Here is an 18,959-nt window from a genome sequence, read left to right as displayed (position 1 = left end):
CAAAACACTTATTAAGCCGCTGGTTGCTTCACATCGTGACTTTTATGTTGGTAATAAATAGCATGTATCAGGGGAAGCTTCGAAATTATTATAGCAATACTGCCAGGTTACCACTCAATACAGTCATGTTAGCAAAGTCATCCCTGCATGCGGTTGGGCTTTCGTGGAATCTACTGGGCCTGGGCCTGGGGCTTGACGGCGCATTCCTTGGCCTCACTCCCGGCGGCATCCGCCCCCGAGGCGATCCCACCGTCAGCGAGGTTCGCGTAGGGAGCGATAACAAAGAATGTCAAAACCAAGGTCTGAGCAAAAGTTGAGAGAAAGGCTGCCGCCGCCCCCATTGAAAAAGCACACCACACTGCATCCCCGCCTCCACCCCATCGCCCCCTGCGCACCTGTCAGTGCCCGGCTAATGACAGCGAATAACAAAACTCCCCTCGGCCCCTTTCGCGCCTATCAATGCTGTGTCCATTGTGGCCGTCCCCTCTCCGGCTCTTCCGGAGGCGTCCGCGAGCCGCCCGCCGACGGGCGCACAGAGCCCCGCGAGCCGCCCGCCGACGGGCGCACAGAGCCCCGCGTCCCGCCCGCCGACGGGCACACAGAGCCCCGCGTGCCTGGCTGTTTCGCAGGTGCCGGCGGCCGCCCGGGCCCGGCTAGGCCGACGGACGCCGAGCAGGGCGGGACAGCAGCGCCGCAGGACGGGCGCGCCCGGCGACCAGCAACGTTGAGAACTCACAGTCAGAGCGTTGTCATGAATTGAGCGTAGTCGACTAGGCCAGGGCTAAGACGAATGACAAGTCTGGCGTTTCGTCATTCCCTACTGAAATCGGCGTGCGAGACTGCGAAGCCAAATGATCAAGGCGGTTGGTTGGGTGCGTCACACAATATGCCGGTTTGGGATTAAGTCGGGCGACGGTAACGACCTGTTTCCTTGCGTGCCGTCCAGTGCAAGCGATCGTTGCGGCATCCCAACGCGTGAGGGAAAACCCACGAGCTCGCCTAGCAGTTTCAAGCCGCGAGGTGCCTGACCGGGAGCCGACCAGGCGTGTTCGAGCTCCACCGGCGTGTCTCGGAGCCGGCACCCACACCGAGGCGCCGCGCCGCACCATCACCGAAGAGATTTACACGAGCGAGGCCCGCGGCCGGTTACATATCCGGGACGGTTCGGGCTGAAGAATTTCAGCTGAACGGCGGACGGGTAATTTAGGCGCGCCGCGGCAGCGAGCGGCGCTCCGTTCGCCCGACTTGACCGGCCGCTGGGAGTCGACAGTAATTAGAGATCTGTCTGGCGAAGCAAGTAATGCGATGCTTGTTGATCAAGGACCTACTTTACGGATGTAAGTGATACTTGCAGACCGGCCCGCGGCCTACAGACGTCCAGGCAGCCGATCGTCTCGAATCTTCCAATCAATCTATCCATAGTTTATAAACCATCAAAGATGATCTATACCCATTTTGTGCCTTTAATATCTCCAATGTGGCCATCTTTCAGGCGGGCGTCATTAGGCTAATACCTGGGCATTATGAGATGAAATATAACGCATAATTGTCGAGTGGCGCGGTAGAAGGCGCCTCCTGCGAGTCTGGCAGCCAGCGGCCGGTGCCGCTTGAACGGGACGGCCCCCTCGGGCACAGCCACGTGCCGCAGCTAGGTCAGTGGTGGAGGGGGGGGGGGGTCAGGCGGGGTCAGGGGTCACCGGGCAGGACCCCGCTATAGGGGGTGGCGAGGCGGAGTCGGGGCTCCATTGACAGTGGAGAAGAGGCGTTGTAGCCCTGACGATGGCAGGAGATAGACTGGAGGTACCAGTTGTCAATGAATCAAATGGGAGACAAGCTGCGAGAGGAGGCGCGGCGGGGAACAGCATCAAGCGAGCTCTCCGCCACTTCAGCTCGGCATTCTCGATCGGGGCGAGTCCCGTGCACGACATCTGAACCCAAGACCCTTTTCAGTCTCGCACCCGAAGGCTGGTCGATTCAAGGGCCCCAGCTCGAAGCGCAGGCATCCCCACAACACCTCACTTTCCTGTAGTTCGGACGCATGAGTCACTGCTGCACAGAAGCGTCTCAGGTCCGTCTGAGCACATTGCGAACTTGTTGCGGATTGGCAGACGGTCCATTTGGGGCATAACGGCTCGGAAGTGGCCCGGTTACGTCAGCGACGATCAAGTATGCAAGCGCCACCATTCATGAATGCCGAATACGTTGCCCCCTTCGGCGATCGTTGCATGACGAAATTCGACCGGACTGCATCCGCCCCCCCCCCCCTTCCACGTCAGCGGCACTGTCAGGACGGCCGTTTGTCGGACCGCATGGCGAACCGGGCGGCGAGCGCGGTGCGAGCTCGCGCGGCCGACGATGTAATGGATGACCCGGCTGCAGACGTGCGCGGTCTTCGCCGGTACAAAACGGCCGCGGCCGACTCTGGCTCACGCGCGTCAACAATGCATTGACCCGTCGGCTGTAAGTCACCGGGTGACACGCACGCACGCACGCAAGCAGGTAATGGGTGAAAGTGTAATTAATTCTACGGCCGGTGTGCGCGGCCGACAAAGCGGCGCTGCGGTCACCCGTAACAAAGCCGGAGTCGGGCCGGGCTGGCTCGTCGCAAAGCCAGGGTCGGAGGAATCCAGACCGACGGCCGACTCCAGGGGCCCGGTATGTCGGCACCTGCAGGCTGGCCGGGTAAAATGCGCCACTCATGGCCACTCATGCACTTCTATAGACGTCCGCTGAATCATAGTGTGCATTAAGGTACCGCGGTTAGACCCTGGCTTCCTTTCGGCGGTAGTTGGACATTCAACGCCACAAGGCAGGTGCACTTGTCTTTAATGACATTCTACGGTTGCCGGGCCTTGGTATCGACATTTTTCAGGAGCCCCGCCACCTCGGGTACTGTTTTGCTGTAAGGTATGTGCCGCACAGACTCCCAGACCAGCCAGTGAGTTCGAGGGCATCAACTGCCATGGGGTCACCTGATATAAAAACGGCTCTTTGCGCCCCTCCGGTGGTTTGGCTGGCCTCACGTTCTGCGAGATCCGCCGTGGTACTACTTTCCGGAAATCACGCCGTTCCTTGTTTTTGGCTGGCGTCGCCTCTGCTATCGTATGTTTTGATCGGATAGGCTAATAGTAAGCCGACCAGTCACGCAACCAGAACACTGCTGCACGCGGCATCACAATTCAGAGGCGTACCAAAGGCAACATTCTCAAGGGCGGCACATCCCCTGAAATCCGCGACCCCCACGGGAACCGACAGCCACAGAACGAAACAAGTCCATAGAAAGTGGTCCAAAGCTCCAAGTGCGCGTGTGACGGCCGAGAAAATATTGCACATCATCCTTAAACCTGAAGGGCCCAGACCCAACGGGTTTTCACACCCACATGTATCATTTCATACTCAAATGTACTTTGGAAGCTCATGGAATCAATTTGATATTGGCGGTTTCTCGCCCTCACGGGAAGACCTGAGCGGAGCTACGAAAATGACGTTCCAGTGACGCATCTGGGAAATAATGTACGTCCAAAATAAGGCAGCGACATTTTCTGGCACGTGAACAGTAGTGGCATTATAGTTTCTACACAATCATGAGATCTCAGCCATGACGTTAAGTCAAGGCATTTCGGCTTGCTGGCTATTGTTTTTCGGAGGCTCCAGGGTGGCACCAATCAGTGATGCCGAACATCACACAGCCCAGGTTTAGACGCCTGAAGCCTTCGTGACATTGGGTATTGAATAATGTCAGATTTCAGAACACCTTTGGTCAATTTGGGCGTGCATGGGAATGACCTCCACACGTTGTAAAAAAGGGAGCGTCGTGCCTTATCCGGTCGGACTTCCCAAATATCGCTGAGCACCTGGCTTGCAACAACATTTGACCTAAAGACTTTCCGAACGTAAGGTTTTAGGTCGATTAAAAACGATGCCCTGCACTTAAATGGCCGCTTTGCCAGCACAGGACATTTCTGACGAATGAGGTCACGTACAAATGCCAGGCTCGGTTCGGCTACAACCGTTGTTCCTATCCCCATTACAGGATACGTTGGCGGAATTGACTCCGGCTCCCTCTGGTGGAAGGAATCCTGGGCACGCTACACCGCATCACATTCTGTGACATGCGGAATTACTTGAAGCTTAAACCCAGTGAGTGGATTTGATGGCATTTAAGCTTTGCATTCCCCGCATTCTCACACGCTTGATCCGCGGTGGGGCTCAACCTCAGACGAGCGGAGATTCGTGTGCTGGCAAGCCACACTGAACGTGCGAACGCTGAAGCGTTGGGACAATCACCCGCACAGGTAGTGGCGGTCCGGATAAATTTCACTGGAGTTCAATCTGCATCTATCATATTCTCTATGGGCAAAACGAAGACACTGCCCAAGAGCTGATGGGTCCCGACTCCACCCATACCGGCCACGATCACGGCGGTGAGCTGGTGGGATGCAAATGCGCGTATTTAATCTGCAGCGAAATCCGCGAACGTTCGGCACACGTCTCCATTGCGTTTCTAATGAGTGGGGACGTGCAATCGGTATGCGCATATCCTTGCCAAGTTGATGGGCCCTGGCGGCATAAGACAAAGCTTCGCAGAGCCGGACATCGCGCACTAGTGACGCCCTAATATCATCCGCTTGATCTCCGGAAGATGGAGCAGATCACAATCATCAGTCGCAGCCACGGACACAAGTTATGACTGAATGTAGCTCAGGGCAAATCCATTACGATGAGGCCTACACAGCCATCACACAATGGTACGTAACGCTCAGCACGTTACGTAGCGACAATATTCCTATGAAATCCTGCCACGCACATTCGCCTTTCCCTAAATCCCGCTTTCGTACCCGGCGTCCGCGCCCACCCCGTCGGTCCGGGCCATATGCCGGCGTCCGGTCGGGGTCGGCGCCGCCGCCGCGTCGGCCGGCTGGCGGTGACCGGGGGGGCCAACAGGTGTGCTCCGCTCACCTGTGTACGTCCGCCCAGCGGCGGCCGGCCGCCATCCCCGGCCGCGCTCCCGGTCCAAGCTGCGTCTCTCGCTCGTATCGCCGCGCACGGCTCGCGCGCGCCGCACACCACTGCCGCGCACCGTCGCGCCGACCGCACTAACCCGCCATGGCGCTGCCCACCCTACGGTAACGAATGGCCTTTCTTGGCGCTGCGGAATGCGATGTGGTAAGCCGGCGCCGTAGCCTCCGCGCGGGGCGCCGCATTCTCGGCCAATCGGTACGGCCTCTGACAGAGCGCGAACCGCTGTACGCCGGAATGCCGGCTGGCGTCGCGCGACTCTGGGGAGACCGTCTCTGACAGAGGAGGGAGAGGTTAGCGAGAGGGCCGCCGGGCCGGAGCGGCCGCCTTTCTGGAGCGCGTTCTGCACGCCTCTGACGTACAGTATCGGTTCCATTCAAGGCAGCCGTGCGAAGGCTGACGAGAGCTGAGACATCCCCGAACGTCTTGGCGGTCTGCAGCTGCCAACTTCAATCCCGCAGGCTCAAGGGTGCCGGCTGCAAAGACCGCGCCGTACTTTTGTCGGGTTTCTAAAAGTAATGGCTCGAAGAGCTTAAACTAGAATTCACAGATGTGCATTCTACCAGCACACACACACACACACACACACACACACACACACACACACACACACACACACACACACACACACACACACACACACACACACACACACACACACACACACACACACACACAAATATCGACAAAGCGCGAGTCGGGTTTGAGAATTGCACGGGGCGCCGCCGTTGACACGAAAGTCCGCATAGATCGCTGTCAAGCCGTTTAAGCGTCATGCCCGGGCTCCGTAGCAGCGCAGTAAGCAGCGTTCTTACGCATGTGGTGCACTGAAGCCCGAAGCCTTCGGGGGTTGTGACATGGCTGACTGTAGCCTCTTGTGCACATCACGTCCCTGGTGGTCTGTGGCCACCCTGCCCTCTGGCCGGTGGCAGAGGTACTAAAGGTCAGGTGACATCAAAGGGCAGAGCGGACTTTGTCAGGCTTTGCGGCCTGTCGAACTTTCACCACAAAATTCTTCCGCTGACCTAAAACTTTTCGATCGTGTGGTGGGAGCAGGGCTTGCGCAACAAGCCCAGCATAGCATGAGGTCTGATCCTAAAAATTCATTCATTCAAAAGATTCAGAATATTTTTTGTGTGAAAAATATCCAAGGGCAACATCACCATCGTAAAGACAGGAACGAGTTCCCACTGAAACCTTGAAATACCGAAATCGGAATACCCCGAAATCTTAACATTTAGCATTGCATCTACGACGTTGCATCGTTGCAAATGCCGTCCGTCCCATAATTATTATCTAAGTCGTTAGAGACATGATGGCTGCGGAGCGCAACAAATGTCACACGTGACGGGTTCGGGGGCGCAACAAATGCCACATGTGCTTGATTCGGCGCGCAACAAATGCCACACGTGCTGGATTGGGGGCGCAACAAATGCCACACGTGCTGGATTCGAGGCGCAACAAATGCCACGCGTGATGGGCTCGGAGCGCAACAAATGCCACACGTGCTGGATTCGGGGCGCAACAAGTGCCACACGTACTGGATTCGGGGCGCAACAAATTCCACACGTGCTGGATTCGGGGCGCAACAAATGCCACACGTCCTGGATTCGAGGCGCAACAGCTACATGGAGTCGAATCCCATCTCGGCGTCGCATTTCGAGGGATGCTTGACCGCCGAGTAGTCGTGTCGTGACATTGCATGACACATCAAAACAATGCATAGCACCGAGTGACCTTCGTGCCATAGCAAAATTGATTCATGTCTTAGATCACTTCAATGGCGGACTCAGTGTCCACGCTGAGCTATAATATTAAGCGAGTGCTTTGGTCCTATCGCCATTCGAGCCAACACACCGGCATGCAGCTTGGAAATTAGGTGGGGTGTGCCTTGTGTAGAAAGGCAATGCTCATCCCGTCTATCGTTTCATAAAACTCACACTGATTTACTGTATTACTTTATTGTACTGATTTGCTGTTTACTGCTGTGAAAGAGGGTTAACAATGTAGTTAAAGGGAGTGTTCCACATTTAAGTGGGGTTTTGAGATGAAATAACAATCTTGAAAACCTTTCGGTGCTGTAAACAATCCTGACCTTCTTAAGACCTAAGCCACTCTAGTTTCTGAGTTACACGCCTACGAAAATGGGGAAAGGCATTCATGACGTCATAATAACGTCATTCAAATCCTGCCATTCCATAAGTCATGGGGCGATCAATGCCAAGAAAATACCATTATCGAGGCTTCCATATCTGACGTTCGTGAGCGCAATTTCCAGACATAGTGGCCATCAGGTGGCTGCCAATCAGTGTTCTGCAAGGCACGATGTAATCAAACCTGACGTATTTAGGACCATATTTATTAAGCACAGAACTGCGCTTCCTAGAGCGGTCTTTTCCACTAAAAACGTTGCCCAGTAGTTATAACTGAGCTTATTTCAACGTATCTCAGGCTTGCTTTATTATCTTCGAATGTAAAACATTCCCTTAAAGTGTAGAGCTGGACATGACAATATGGAATGTGTGAATGTGAGAAAGGTAAACTGGCATTGAAAAGTTCACGACTTGTAACCCAACTACAAAACGCTGATGCTTTGTGGGGAAAGTAATAATATAAATAGAATAGAAAAATAGTCCTTGATATATTTTTCGGGGGTGGTTTGCTGTGCTGTGATTCGGGATCAGGTGCTAAGCCCGTCATGGTTCTTTTTTTTGAAAAATCAGATGTTAACTTTATCTTGTTGACGTTCCTGATGTTTCGGGCGTTGATAATGTGTATGACCAGTGATCGCATATGACCAGAGATCGAGTTATCATGGGGAGTGTAAGGAGAGAGTGCCCAGACCCAAAGTACCTAAGATCCGGCGATCTGCTGAATACAGGGGAGTTTTGAAAGAACGGAACAAGGACGACATCTCAAATAAAGAGCAGTGTAACGATTTTACGGCACTCCCAGGTTGCCTACCCAAAGCACGACAATTCCGTTATCCGTTCACAAACATGTGGTAACAACAAAATAAAGAGTGGTTCTCTCCTCGTCCCCCACTTGTATACGTTCTCGGTCTCACGTCTTGCTTCATTACAGCCGCCAGCAGAGCAGAAAGCGAGTGGTACAGCAGCTTCTTTGGGGTTTGCGGTTGTTTAATATATTGCCTACAGCTTCGGTATGTCACCACCTTTGACCACCAATGAACGTGGTCTATAGCACCGAGCTGCTGCCATCTGGATCAGCCTAGAGAACACCCAACCCATGCAGCCATAACCATTGAAATGTTTACACAAGCCAATCGTGATCGCTTTCTTCACACGGCATCGCTTGCGGTACGCCAGTGGGGCCGGACCCGGAGGTGAGCACAAGATCGGCGAGAGTTGCAGCAGCCACACATGCACGTTCGTGTGGCGTCGATGATTAGCCGCTGGAGTGACAGGTCATGGAGCATATCCATGCATATGCTTCCTCACGTCTGGGGGAAGTTGGCTGTGTCACATCAAGATTTAGCAGAGCTCCAGTTGCCCAAGGTATGCACTGAGGCGGGAAGGCCGGCTTCCGAGTTCCGGGCCTGTAATGCCTGCAGCCGGATGCCTCTAAGTCTCCGTGAGTGTTCGCGCGCGTTCCTTGCATCGCGTGTGTTCGAATCGCTGCCGGAAAGCAGCAGATGCCGCTCGGGCCATGAACTCGAGCAGAGTGTGCCTTGGGCAGTATATCTGGTCAGACTTTGTCCTTTTAAGGCTGCTTGCTCCTTATGTCGCACGCTTAATGCGTATAGGTGCATGCACATCAGGCTTTTTAGCATTGCTGTCTTAGTCGGAATTTACTGGGATATTTATCATGTTTTATTTGCTTAATTGAGATTACGACACGCACAACAGCACCGGAATTCATCAATCGATCTGACTAATTCAAATGAAAGTTGCGCAATACAACATCGTAATCGTGCGATCCCAGAATCGGAAGACTCCTATGCATGCTAATTTAGTTAGCCTTCAAGCTGTAGACCATTTTTAGAGGCCAGGTTATATGTCGTAATTGTTCAAAAATTGTTAAAAACTGCTAGTCTCACAATTCAATAATTATTGGTTGCCTTATGACAACAAATCTGATCTATGGTGATGTTACGACGAGATAGAGCTGAACTAGGCGAGCTGAAATGTTCGTCACATAATAAATACATATAAACACACTTTACTGGCCCAGTACCATTTCGGGCAAGGCCATATAGGAAGGTGTAGACGGCTTTGTGCTCCATAGAGGTGTCCATGCGCACCATTACTGTGGCGCTGTGCGTGATCCAGGACAATAATTATCAGTACTTTGGAGGTTTGAGGACTCAACTGACGTCTGAAGTCTATGTAAACTTTGAATGCCAGCTGAGTTAGAGAGTCAGTCGGAGAGCAGAGTCCCAGCATCCTTCGCGCCGAAACCTCCCGGTCGAGAACCGCGCTCAAATCTCACGACTGTCCCAACGGGGAGTGAGGGCAATGTTCTGCCAACGGGCTTCGCCGTTGCCGTAGATGCATGGTACCTTTAACAAATTATGTATATTCCCGTTGCATCGGCAATATATGGTACGGACAGTATGATACCCACTGCCAAGCATGTGCTGAAGGTCCTGTGTGCACCCGAGGTTATGTTGGGTCAAGAAGTCTATTGTGTCGCCCTGACCTCAGTGCGAACCTCCGCAAACATTCCCTGGGCCTGTTTCTGCGACCAGTTTATAAAATACACCAACAGGCACTGTCCCGTCTGGTAACGTGTACAGGATGTAGCCATTAAATTTTGCATTATATTGGAGTATCTTAGGATGTCCCGTGTGGGCTACGGTCCCAAATCATCATGAATGAATGCGAATTAAGCCCATGCTTAGAACCGTTCACAGTATTTGATTGCATTGACGACATTTTGTCGTTGACTAGAACTCCGCAGCCTTATTTGAACTGTTGCAAGTTTGTAATACAGCACACCGCTCCTCAGCGAAATGGACTATCCATATGCAGTGCTCAGACGTAAAAAGAGTTCGAAAACGAATTCGATTACAAGACGTTGCTTTGTGACGCCATCGTCACGTGATATAAGGTGACCAGATTTGTTAACCACCAGCATGTGATTACCGGGTCGTTGACCGTCTTGAGAAGATGTGTGCCACTGTGGATTTCGTTGACCTACAGATCCTCGATTGTGACGGTGAGCCGCCATATCGTCTCGGGATCCCGTCGTCGCGTCGGCGTTGCTTGCCCGCCTCATGGCTACAGATACCGTTTTTGGGACTACCCGACGATTTGTAGCCACACCATCTGAGTCTGACTTCACTCTGAGGACTGAGGCGTCTGACTTCACTCTGAGGACTGAGGCGTCTGACTTCACTCTGAGGACTGAGGCGGCACAAGATTCCGCTTATCGCCGTGGACCAGCTAGCGAACTCTTTGGTATTGCCTAAGGGGCTCTTTGGGCGCGCTAATGCGTGTCCGGGACTTCCGTTAGCAATATTTTTAGCACCTGACTGAATTATGGAATTTGAGAAGGAAGCAATATGCATGCATCGGAGGAACCAAAGAAGAAAAAATTGTGTCGGCAATATATTGTCAATTGTACATGTGAGGGGGAGGGGGAATTAAGTGTTCGCTGATTTTCTCTTTCTCATCACCTGGAACACGGAAGTATTGTGGCCTTCCCAGAATACCGTACTGACGTATTCTATCGAACAAAAACTGGAACACTTCATGTTCGGTTTGTATGAGGCAAAGCAGAACACATCACAGCGTTCTCAAATGCATGCGTTCGTAGATTACGTCCTGCTATTTTGGGCCGACATTTACTGAATAGAATCCCTTAAAGTCTGCAAGGGTCCACCGTCTGAGGGAAGAACAAGTTGCTGAAGACGGGCAAGGGCCTCCAAGATGACAGATCCAGATCATGGTATGAAAACCAGGCTAGCGGGGCTCCGAAACTAAGAGGCCCCAAAACTACTAAGATGTACATAAGCCATGAACCGGATGTTTCGCCGATTTCCGTCAAGATTGTGAGCGATTCTTTCCATGCTGCTGCATGAAAAATTGGCTAGCACGTGACATTTGTTTCGCTAAACCCACATGCTTTCCTGGTAGTGAGCGCGTCAACACACACCTTAGTTATCAGCAGTTGTATATCCCGTTATGGTATATCTCGTCAGCCAAAGGTCTGATCGGCTAGGAAATATCATAGACATTGGCGGATACACCCATAAATCATGCAAACAGAGATCGCCCATAGAACGCAACATGTTTTCGCATGCGTTTTCAAGGCGTCAGCTCTGTCGCTTAGCGGAGCAAGCCCGCAAACACTTGCCTGTATACTAGATGCTTAGGGCGCATCCGCCTGTCCCGTATTGCGTCGCGTCATGCCCGGGCCGAACGGCGGGTCACAGAACGGTGAAATTTACACACAACGTGCGGGCGCACAAGGCATTTTTCCAGAGGTAGCACGCAGGCTGCTCCGGTCCGGGCCCCGGGCGTGACCCGTCTCGGTAGAGAATTGAACGGCGATCCGCGTGTTGCTATATATGCGGTAGCACGTGCCACTTGTCAAGTGCACGGAAGCGACTATGTTGGGTTTGCCCGGTTTTTAGGTTTTTGGTGTTTTATGCCACATCTCTTCAGCCAGAGCGCGTGGAGACACGAATCCGATTACAAAATGTCGATCAACGTACCGTCTGCAATTCATGTGGTCACGAGTTTTCGCAACGCACGGGTGCGCTAGTAATAGTCGTGCAAGCCGGAAATGTCAGCATTTTGAAGAAGAAAAAATATCCAGATGACATCACCTTGTCGTCGAAACTGTAGGCAGGGGCGCAGCGAAATTCGCATCACCGCATGCACCGATCTATTGTGTGCATTTGTCACCCGTCTATTGGTCATTCTGTGTGCTGTTCCATCCAGACATGAACGTTACCTAAAGGATTGCAATCCTGCCTTTTGTCTCGTTAAAATTGCTCTGGTTTGACTGGCTCATTGTTCAGCCACTGTCGGCAAACGTTTGAAGTTTCACCGTTTTTTTTTTCACCGGCAAACGTTTGAAGTAAGAACGTAAACAAAAAAGTAAAAGGACGTAACGCCCAAGCGTCGTATGTTGCGAACGTCTGGAGATAGCCACTCATCTTTAGTTCATTGATTCGTTGCGAAAAGGGTGAGCCACAATTGCAATCGAATGCATAATTCGAACCTCTGACTGAGAAATTTCAAGGAAGCCATACACAGCGAGTGAAAGAATGTTATGCGACGGATGCGATGAAAGGGCTCAAGGAATGCAGTCATTTCTCAGCAATGCCTGCTGCTTTGGTGAAACAGGGCCCCTACTGGCTTAATGGGTGCATTTTTGGAGTCACTGCAGAGTGTGACTCCGCAGAAACGTCGCAGCTGCGCTGGCAGGTGGCAGCAGTGAAATAAGTGAGTTCTGACTTTTGTAGTGGTAGTAAGTACGGTTTCTTAATATTTTGGAATGTGTAACACTTCTTCGACTGCAGTTGAAATCTGGAGAGCAAGATTTAAAAGCTACATAGTCACTGTTTTTGTCATAGAACTTTCTCTCAGCCTGGTGTTCAACCTGCTGTTCGAGGACCCGTCGGCCCTGCGGGTCTTAATGCGACCTCTGCCCAACCATTCGGGGCCTCCATCGGGCTCTTGATGATCAGTCCCGGTTTGCGCGTTCGAGTCTCTCGGAGCTCTGTGTGGTGGAAGGGGCACATGTCGCCCGTGCCCATCTCCTGCCTGGATCCCTCACGTCACGCGTGAACTTACCGTCGGCATTAGGCTCACGACGCACTCAATTGCTGAGGCGATATGGCGTCGCCTGTCCCTCACCGTGGCAGGAGGGGCGGGGTACTGCAGGAAATCGAACCCCGGGTATGAAGTTAAATTACCGTGCGGCAGGCGTTATGGTCCGGGCCTATTCAAAAGAACACCAAGCATGCCTTCTCACCACTAACTGTTTCGAATGTCGTGCACCCGTCACTGACATGCGATGCTGACAAACACAGAAAGAAATGTCGTCACATGGACATGATAAGAAATGTAAATAGTTACGTCATAATGCTCTGGCTAATCATATGTCTTTAATAAATCCACGTTTTCAAAATGGTGCACCCGCCACTTATTCAAAAATGGCTTCGGTACATGTGCGTGTGCTTGCTGTGATCGTAACACGGAATTGAAAAGTGAGAGAGTTATTTTAATACTTTATTAATGTGACGCATAAGTTAAGATTAACGTTAATCCTCTCCTTTGGGAGCACCACGAAAGCTTTCGGCACATTCTGTCGAAACTATCCGGGGAGGGGAGGGGGAGAAATTTGGGCAGCCACCCGTGCATGAACTTCAAGCAAATTGAAGGACATAAAAATGGCGCCATGAGTTCAGAACTCATACGGCAGAGGCAGTCGATCCTCAGTACACTTGGAAGTACTATTAAACGAGCTCATTAAGCAAACATTAGTCATATTGCCAAAACTCGACCCATCAAGCTGCGCTTATGGTCACAAGTAAGCAGGGTTAAGCAAGATAAACACATTAAAGCTAATCTACTTGCAACCAGAAAAAATCCGAATTGTTTCAGACTCCGTCATGAAAAAGACATCGAAATAGCCAATCATTCTATCCCACACATGCTACCATCTGATAAACGGTATTAGGTACGCTGCGGGCTGCAAGAAACACAAGGGCTAAGCCGGAAGCTTACGATGACCCACATCGAGCACTTGGCCGGAAAACGATCTATCAGTAAGATCGGGGATCACGAGCATTTCGCGAATATCACGAACGTTATGCAGCCTCTCACGTCATCGTAACACCCAGTACTCGGTACCGTACTGAGGTATGCAGCCTCTCACGTCATCGTAACATCCAGTACACGGTACCGTACTGAGGGCTGCCTGAAACTGAGACAGCGAAACCGAAAGTTTGCGTTGACACACACCGGAAGTTAGAACAGAAGGAGCCCTTCAGGCAGGTATCAGCGCTCATCACAATTTATGAGGAATTATTTCTAGCGTGCCCAGTCTAAAACCGTGCTTAATTCAGGTTCCAAGACGACGTTTATATACCTAGCTGTGAGCGAAGACTGCGAATGTGCAGCGATTCTAATGTCTGGAGGTTCAAGTGTCCCGGTTTTCAACCACTTTTTTACTAAATTTACCCACTTGTGATCATGAGCACAGCTCGAAACGTCCAGCGGAAGAACACAGCGCGTGTTTTCTTGATATCGCCACTTAACCAGTGCCTAGTGGTGTGTGTGCTGGCCTCCAGTCCCTAAATCAACCACTGGCCGCTTAAAACGGTCGCAACGCGGGTAAACCCCGCATGGCCTGACCCCGACGTGACGTGATATTTGGACTCGTGGCCGTTTTGACACAGCTGCATCGCGAGCTGACAATTTGCGAAATGACAAAAGGTGATACAGACTTCTTTTCGGACGTGGTCGACTCCCAAGCGATCACATCACGATGTGGAAGACGTGTTTCGCCACCTCGTGATCTGAGTGCTTGGAAGCAATCCCCTACCCGGCGTAGTTGTAAGCAATCCCCTACCTGGCGTAGTTGTAAAAGTCTGCAGAGGAAGGCAGCGCCAGTTCAGTTTAGTTGACCTTCCAACGAGCTGTACGGTAAATTGCTTTAAGGGTTGTAGAATTTATCATGGCTGTTCGCTTTGGGGAACGCAGCGTTTGAGCCATACCGTAAAGCGCTTTGGATGGCTCGAAATTTTAGAACGATTAAGTCGAGGTTGGGGACGCAAGACGCGAACCATGCCGTAAAATGATAAAAAAGGTTCAGTACGACTTGCCTGTATAAACATTTCACCGTGTTTTTCCCCCGCCAATTTTCCTCTTCCGAAATATGATGCAAAGAGGGGGTGGTTGTTTGTGTGTATTACAATTCAATCGCGTCAGAACTTAAGACTCCAGTTTTAAAGCAGCACGAATTATCAACATAATATTGATTTCTATTCATTAAGATGAACATTCAGCCCACTGGGTTCAACCTCGTTTCGACATGCTTTTTAGGCAGGATGAGTAGCAAAATGATTGTGCAGGCAGCCGTGCCTTCAGGAGAAATTCTCCCTGAGCGCATTGGTCGTGAGCGTGGCAGTCACATGGCATAAGCGTGATGTCGCAAAGCACGATTTGCCTCATCGCAATGTGATCACTGGAGGGTAGGCCGCATCCCAACAAGAGCTACATTGCCGTGAGTCATTTCATAAATTCCCGGAGCGCGATGTGGCTGTTCCAAAATGCTTCCAAACTGAAACATAAGGTCACACTGAGGCTTGGCCACCGTGTTTGACACTTCACAATGTGGCCCTTTTAAAAGGCCGGTGGCCCTTTTCGGGATTAGGGTCTAACATGCATCATGCAACATGTAACATGTATCGGATAATGTGTATTAAAGGTCGCGTGCTGTCACAAACATAAATTGAGCTCGTGATGGCAAAAAAACGAGCAAGCTAAACCCTTTCTTGTTTCTATCACACGTACAAATAAATTACAAATTTTCACGATAACGACCTTTGAAAACACCTTCTCACCAACGTGATAGGACGGATAACCCTTTACTAACTTATCACTCTTTACTAACTGTATCACACGTACAAATAAATTACAAATTTTCACGATAACGACCTTTGAAAACACCTTCTCACCAACGTGATAGCACGGATAACCCTTTACTAACTTACGTAATTATTCGCTCCAAGACGACAAACAGTCGTGTAATGGGCGCACCATGAGGTGCACACTGTGCACATTGCTTCCAATATCTGAGCCTGTTGAGGCTATATGAGGCATGAATTGGACCTCATGACCCTCTAGCCTTGCGTCGGAGCGCGGTCACGGTTGCATTGCAAGGTTACGTTTGCAGTGACGTGTTGCGCTGGCTCGGAGTGGAGGCCCAGCATTAACTTTGAACGAGTCCGATGGCAGTTGTCGGATTGATTGCATCGCACGATGGCCAGATTTTATTGGCCATTGCTGTTTGCAGGATCAACGTTATGGTTTATGTGCATCTCAGTAGTGTTGGGCCTCTTAATCTCAGCGATCCACTTTGATACCACGGTGGGCCAGGCCTTCATCTTGAAGGCCCATGGCTGTCTCAAGAAACTTTTATCACCCTCGGGCAATTTGATTTTTTAGCACCCTTGGCGATCTTATAGGGCCAAATCATACTGTACTGGGGGATTATTTTACCCCTCAGCTTAGTCAATCCAGTTGAAATCAATCAGCCAATTTGTTAAAATCGGGCCGAGCTCCATTTGGGTCGTAGGGGCACAAAAACCAAAAATTATCCCTCAAGATCGTCCATGGAAGGAATCACTGGAACTATGTCCAACAGAACTCAAGCTGGGGGGAGGGGAGGGGCTGGGATGAAATTTGCAGTACAATATCATTTCTTAACTTCAAAGGCGCCCGCCCGGATCGTCAAGGAACCGAAAAAGTTCGGAATTCTCAGTTATTTATTAAAAGGCTATAAACCAGAAGCTCGAATGGACTTAAATGGTGCCCTTGATGTGACAGTCATGCGCTTCATGTGCTAATTGAGCCTGTCCTAATCTCCTGACGTGCCATCGTACGACAATGTGAAAGAAGTGCCGCGGGGGCGGTCGATAAACTACACTATTATAGCTTCATAGGCCTTAGTCCATGCCCCCACCACCTGAAACCGCCGCCAAATATTATGTTTTCTCAACCTGTTCAGTGCATTAGCGAGGTACATTATTCACTTAAATAAGACAGTTTCAGCAGCCTTATTCTTAGGTGAAAAACAGGAGATCTCCTGGCCTTTCCCCGAGGAATAAGGCTATTACTGCTGTCTTAATTATGCTTTCTTCTTGGATTATGTGGTTTAAATTTGGGATTTAAAAGCCGAATCCTTCAATTTGGCAACAGTCAGTCAACAGCTAACAGACGTATCACGCTCGAGATGTTGTAACATTCTAGCACCGAGCACACATTTTAAGCATGGATTTTAGCTGCTTCGTTGCTCTTTATCGGCCGGGGAGCAATCAAGCTTAGGAGAAGACTAACCAGACATCGCTTGGATATTTCGCTCCCACCCGCCGCCGCCTGGGCTTTGATTACCGCATGGTATCTACCAATCTAATCATCAGATCAGACAAAATTCATCAGCGATCGATAGCTTTGATGAATCCCACTTTAAGTCCCTTGACTCTGTTACTTCAGACAAGTAGTCCCGTTGTTTGTTACTCTGTTAGTCTACAGACAATGTAACGCAAGTTACTTTAGTCGCCCATTCCATTACTGAAGGAACACTTTTAAGACGACTGGATGGTTGTTTTTACGAAAAATGACAAAAATCCTAACAGCAGCAACACCAATTATCAGTTATTGTTCTTAAGCCTTTTTTACGAGGTCAGGGCAAGTGTCGGAATTTTAGCTTAGTTGGTCTAGATTATTTCATAACAGAATGCACGACGATTTTTAAACATTATGCCTCAGGGGTACTCAGTAAATCATCTGCTATAGCAAACTTCCTGGAAACTGGGAATCTTGCACTCCTGTCTACATTCTTTTGACACCGCAGTTTCAGGTTTGCACAAGGATAAACCAAGAATAAAACTGCATAAGCCTTGATGCAGCAACCATTGTGATGACCTGTTTTCAAAGTAAAGCGTTTTGACATACACTCTAGATTTGCCTTTAGACCTCAGCTGTACCATTTCAATATCCCTCTAGGTCTGTGCCGTGGATTTTTCTGTTGGTCCAAATAATGAACGGCATTATTACTGCGGTTTGAAGCATGCGCATTGGCCGCGTTGCATCTTACTGAGTGCTCCACACGAAACGAAGAGGCACCAGATGAACGCATCTTCTTCCTTCGTAAAGGTAAAAGCGGTTAGAAACTTTTTGCTCGTATATTTTTGTGCTGCCAAACAAAACGTTTTCCCGCAGTTGAAATACATAACATGTACGCCACGGTAACACCTAACTGCTTCCAGAAGTTGAACCCACAAAGCATGTATAAAAAGTTGCCTGGTCTACCTTTGACGACGTCTGGACTTCAAAAGAAAAGATAACGAAGTAACTGGGTCAAGGAGCAACCGACTTAAATGCTAATGTGTAATCTAGACTAAATTGGGTGGTTGTAACGAAATAAAATGTAGCGGTGTGACGGGCTACTAAATCAACGAAGCTGCTTGGTTCGTTGCCTTTGAAAAAAGCAATAAGTCTGCTACCATGACGCAAAAAAAGTGCTGTTTTATGTAACGGGTTAAAGGGCTAACGTACTGCGCCCACCTTTGTTTCGCAGATTACCAAAATCCTCAAGCAGCTTTAAGGTCCTCGGGCGATTAATTAGTTTTAAATCGACGACAAACAACACAGCGGGCTATTGTGCCTCAAAATGATACCAAAATGTCGACAAAGTTCAATGACCACGTTCAAATAGTAAAGATCATGCAAGGTCAAGGCCAGGCACCTGATGGGACGTTCCTTTTCTGCTTATCCCACCCATTTAATACATGGTAGCAATTGTTTTGAAAACGCACCTGTTTTACGTACTTATTTCTTTAAAAAATGCTTAACACATTGCTTCATCTTGTCGGCTAGGCTGGCTCACCTCTGACCTCAAGCCTCCTATTAGGCTGAACTCACATTGCCTATGACGGTGGGACTTCATATAATGTAACTGACCCTGACTAGCTGGCACTCAAACAAACCCATGAATTACATAAGCAGCAAAGAAAGGGAAGAAACTGCAATTTTTTACAGGTGCACAGGCTAATAATGGGTGCTATCATAACTCAGTGACCCTACTTCCCATCAAACTGTCCTCACATAGATGTGAGGAGCTGATCATTTGTCGAAAGGCCTTAACCAATTCGCAGCTGTGCGTCGCGATTGGACCATGACGCTACTGATGGCAGAAATTGCAATCATAGCTCTTACATTCAGGATCAATTTATA

Source organism: Pollicipes pollicipes, unplaced genomic scaffold (assembly GCF_011947565.3).
Source record: "Pollicipes pollicipes isolate AB1234 unplaced genomic scaffold, Ppol_2.1 Scaffold_2555;HRSCAF=2994_pilon_pilon_pilon, whole genome shotgun sequence".
NCBI classification, from domain to species: Eukaryota; Metazoa; Arthropoda; class Thecostraca; order Pollicipedomorpha; family Pollicipedidae; genus Pollicipes; species Pollicipes pollicipes.
Note: the sequence above shows the minus strand (reverse complement) of the source record.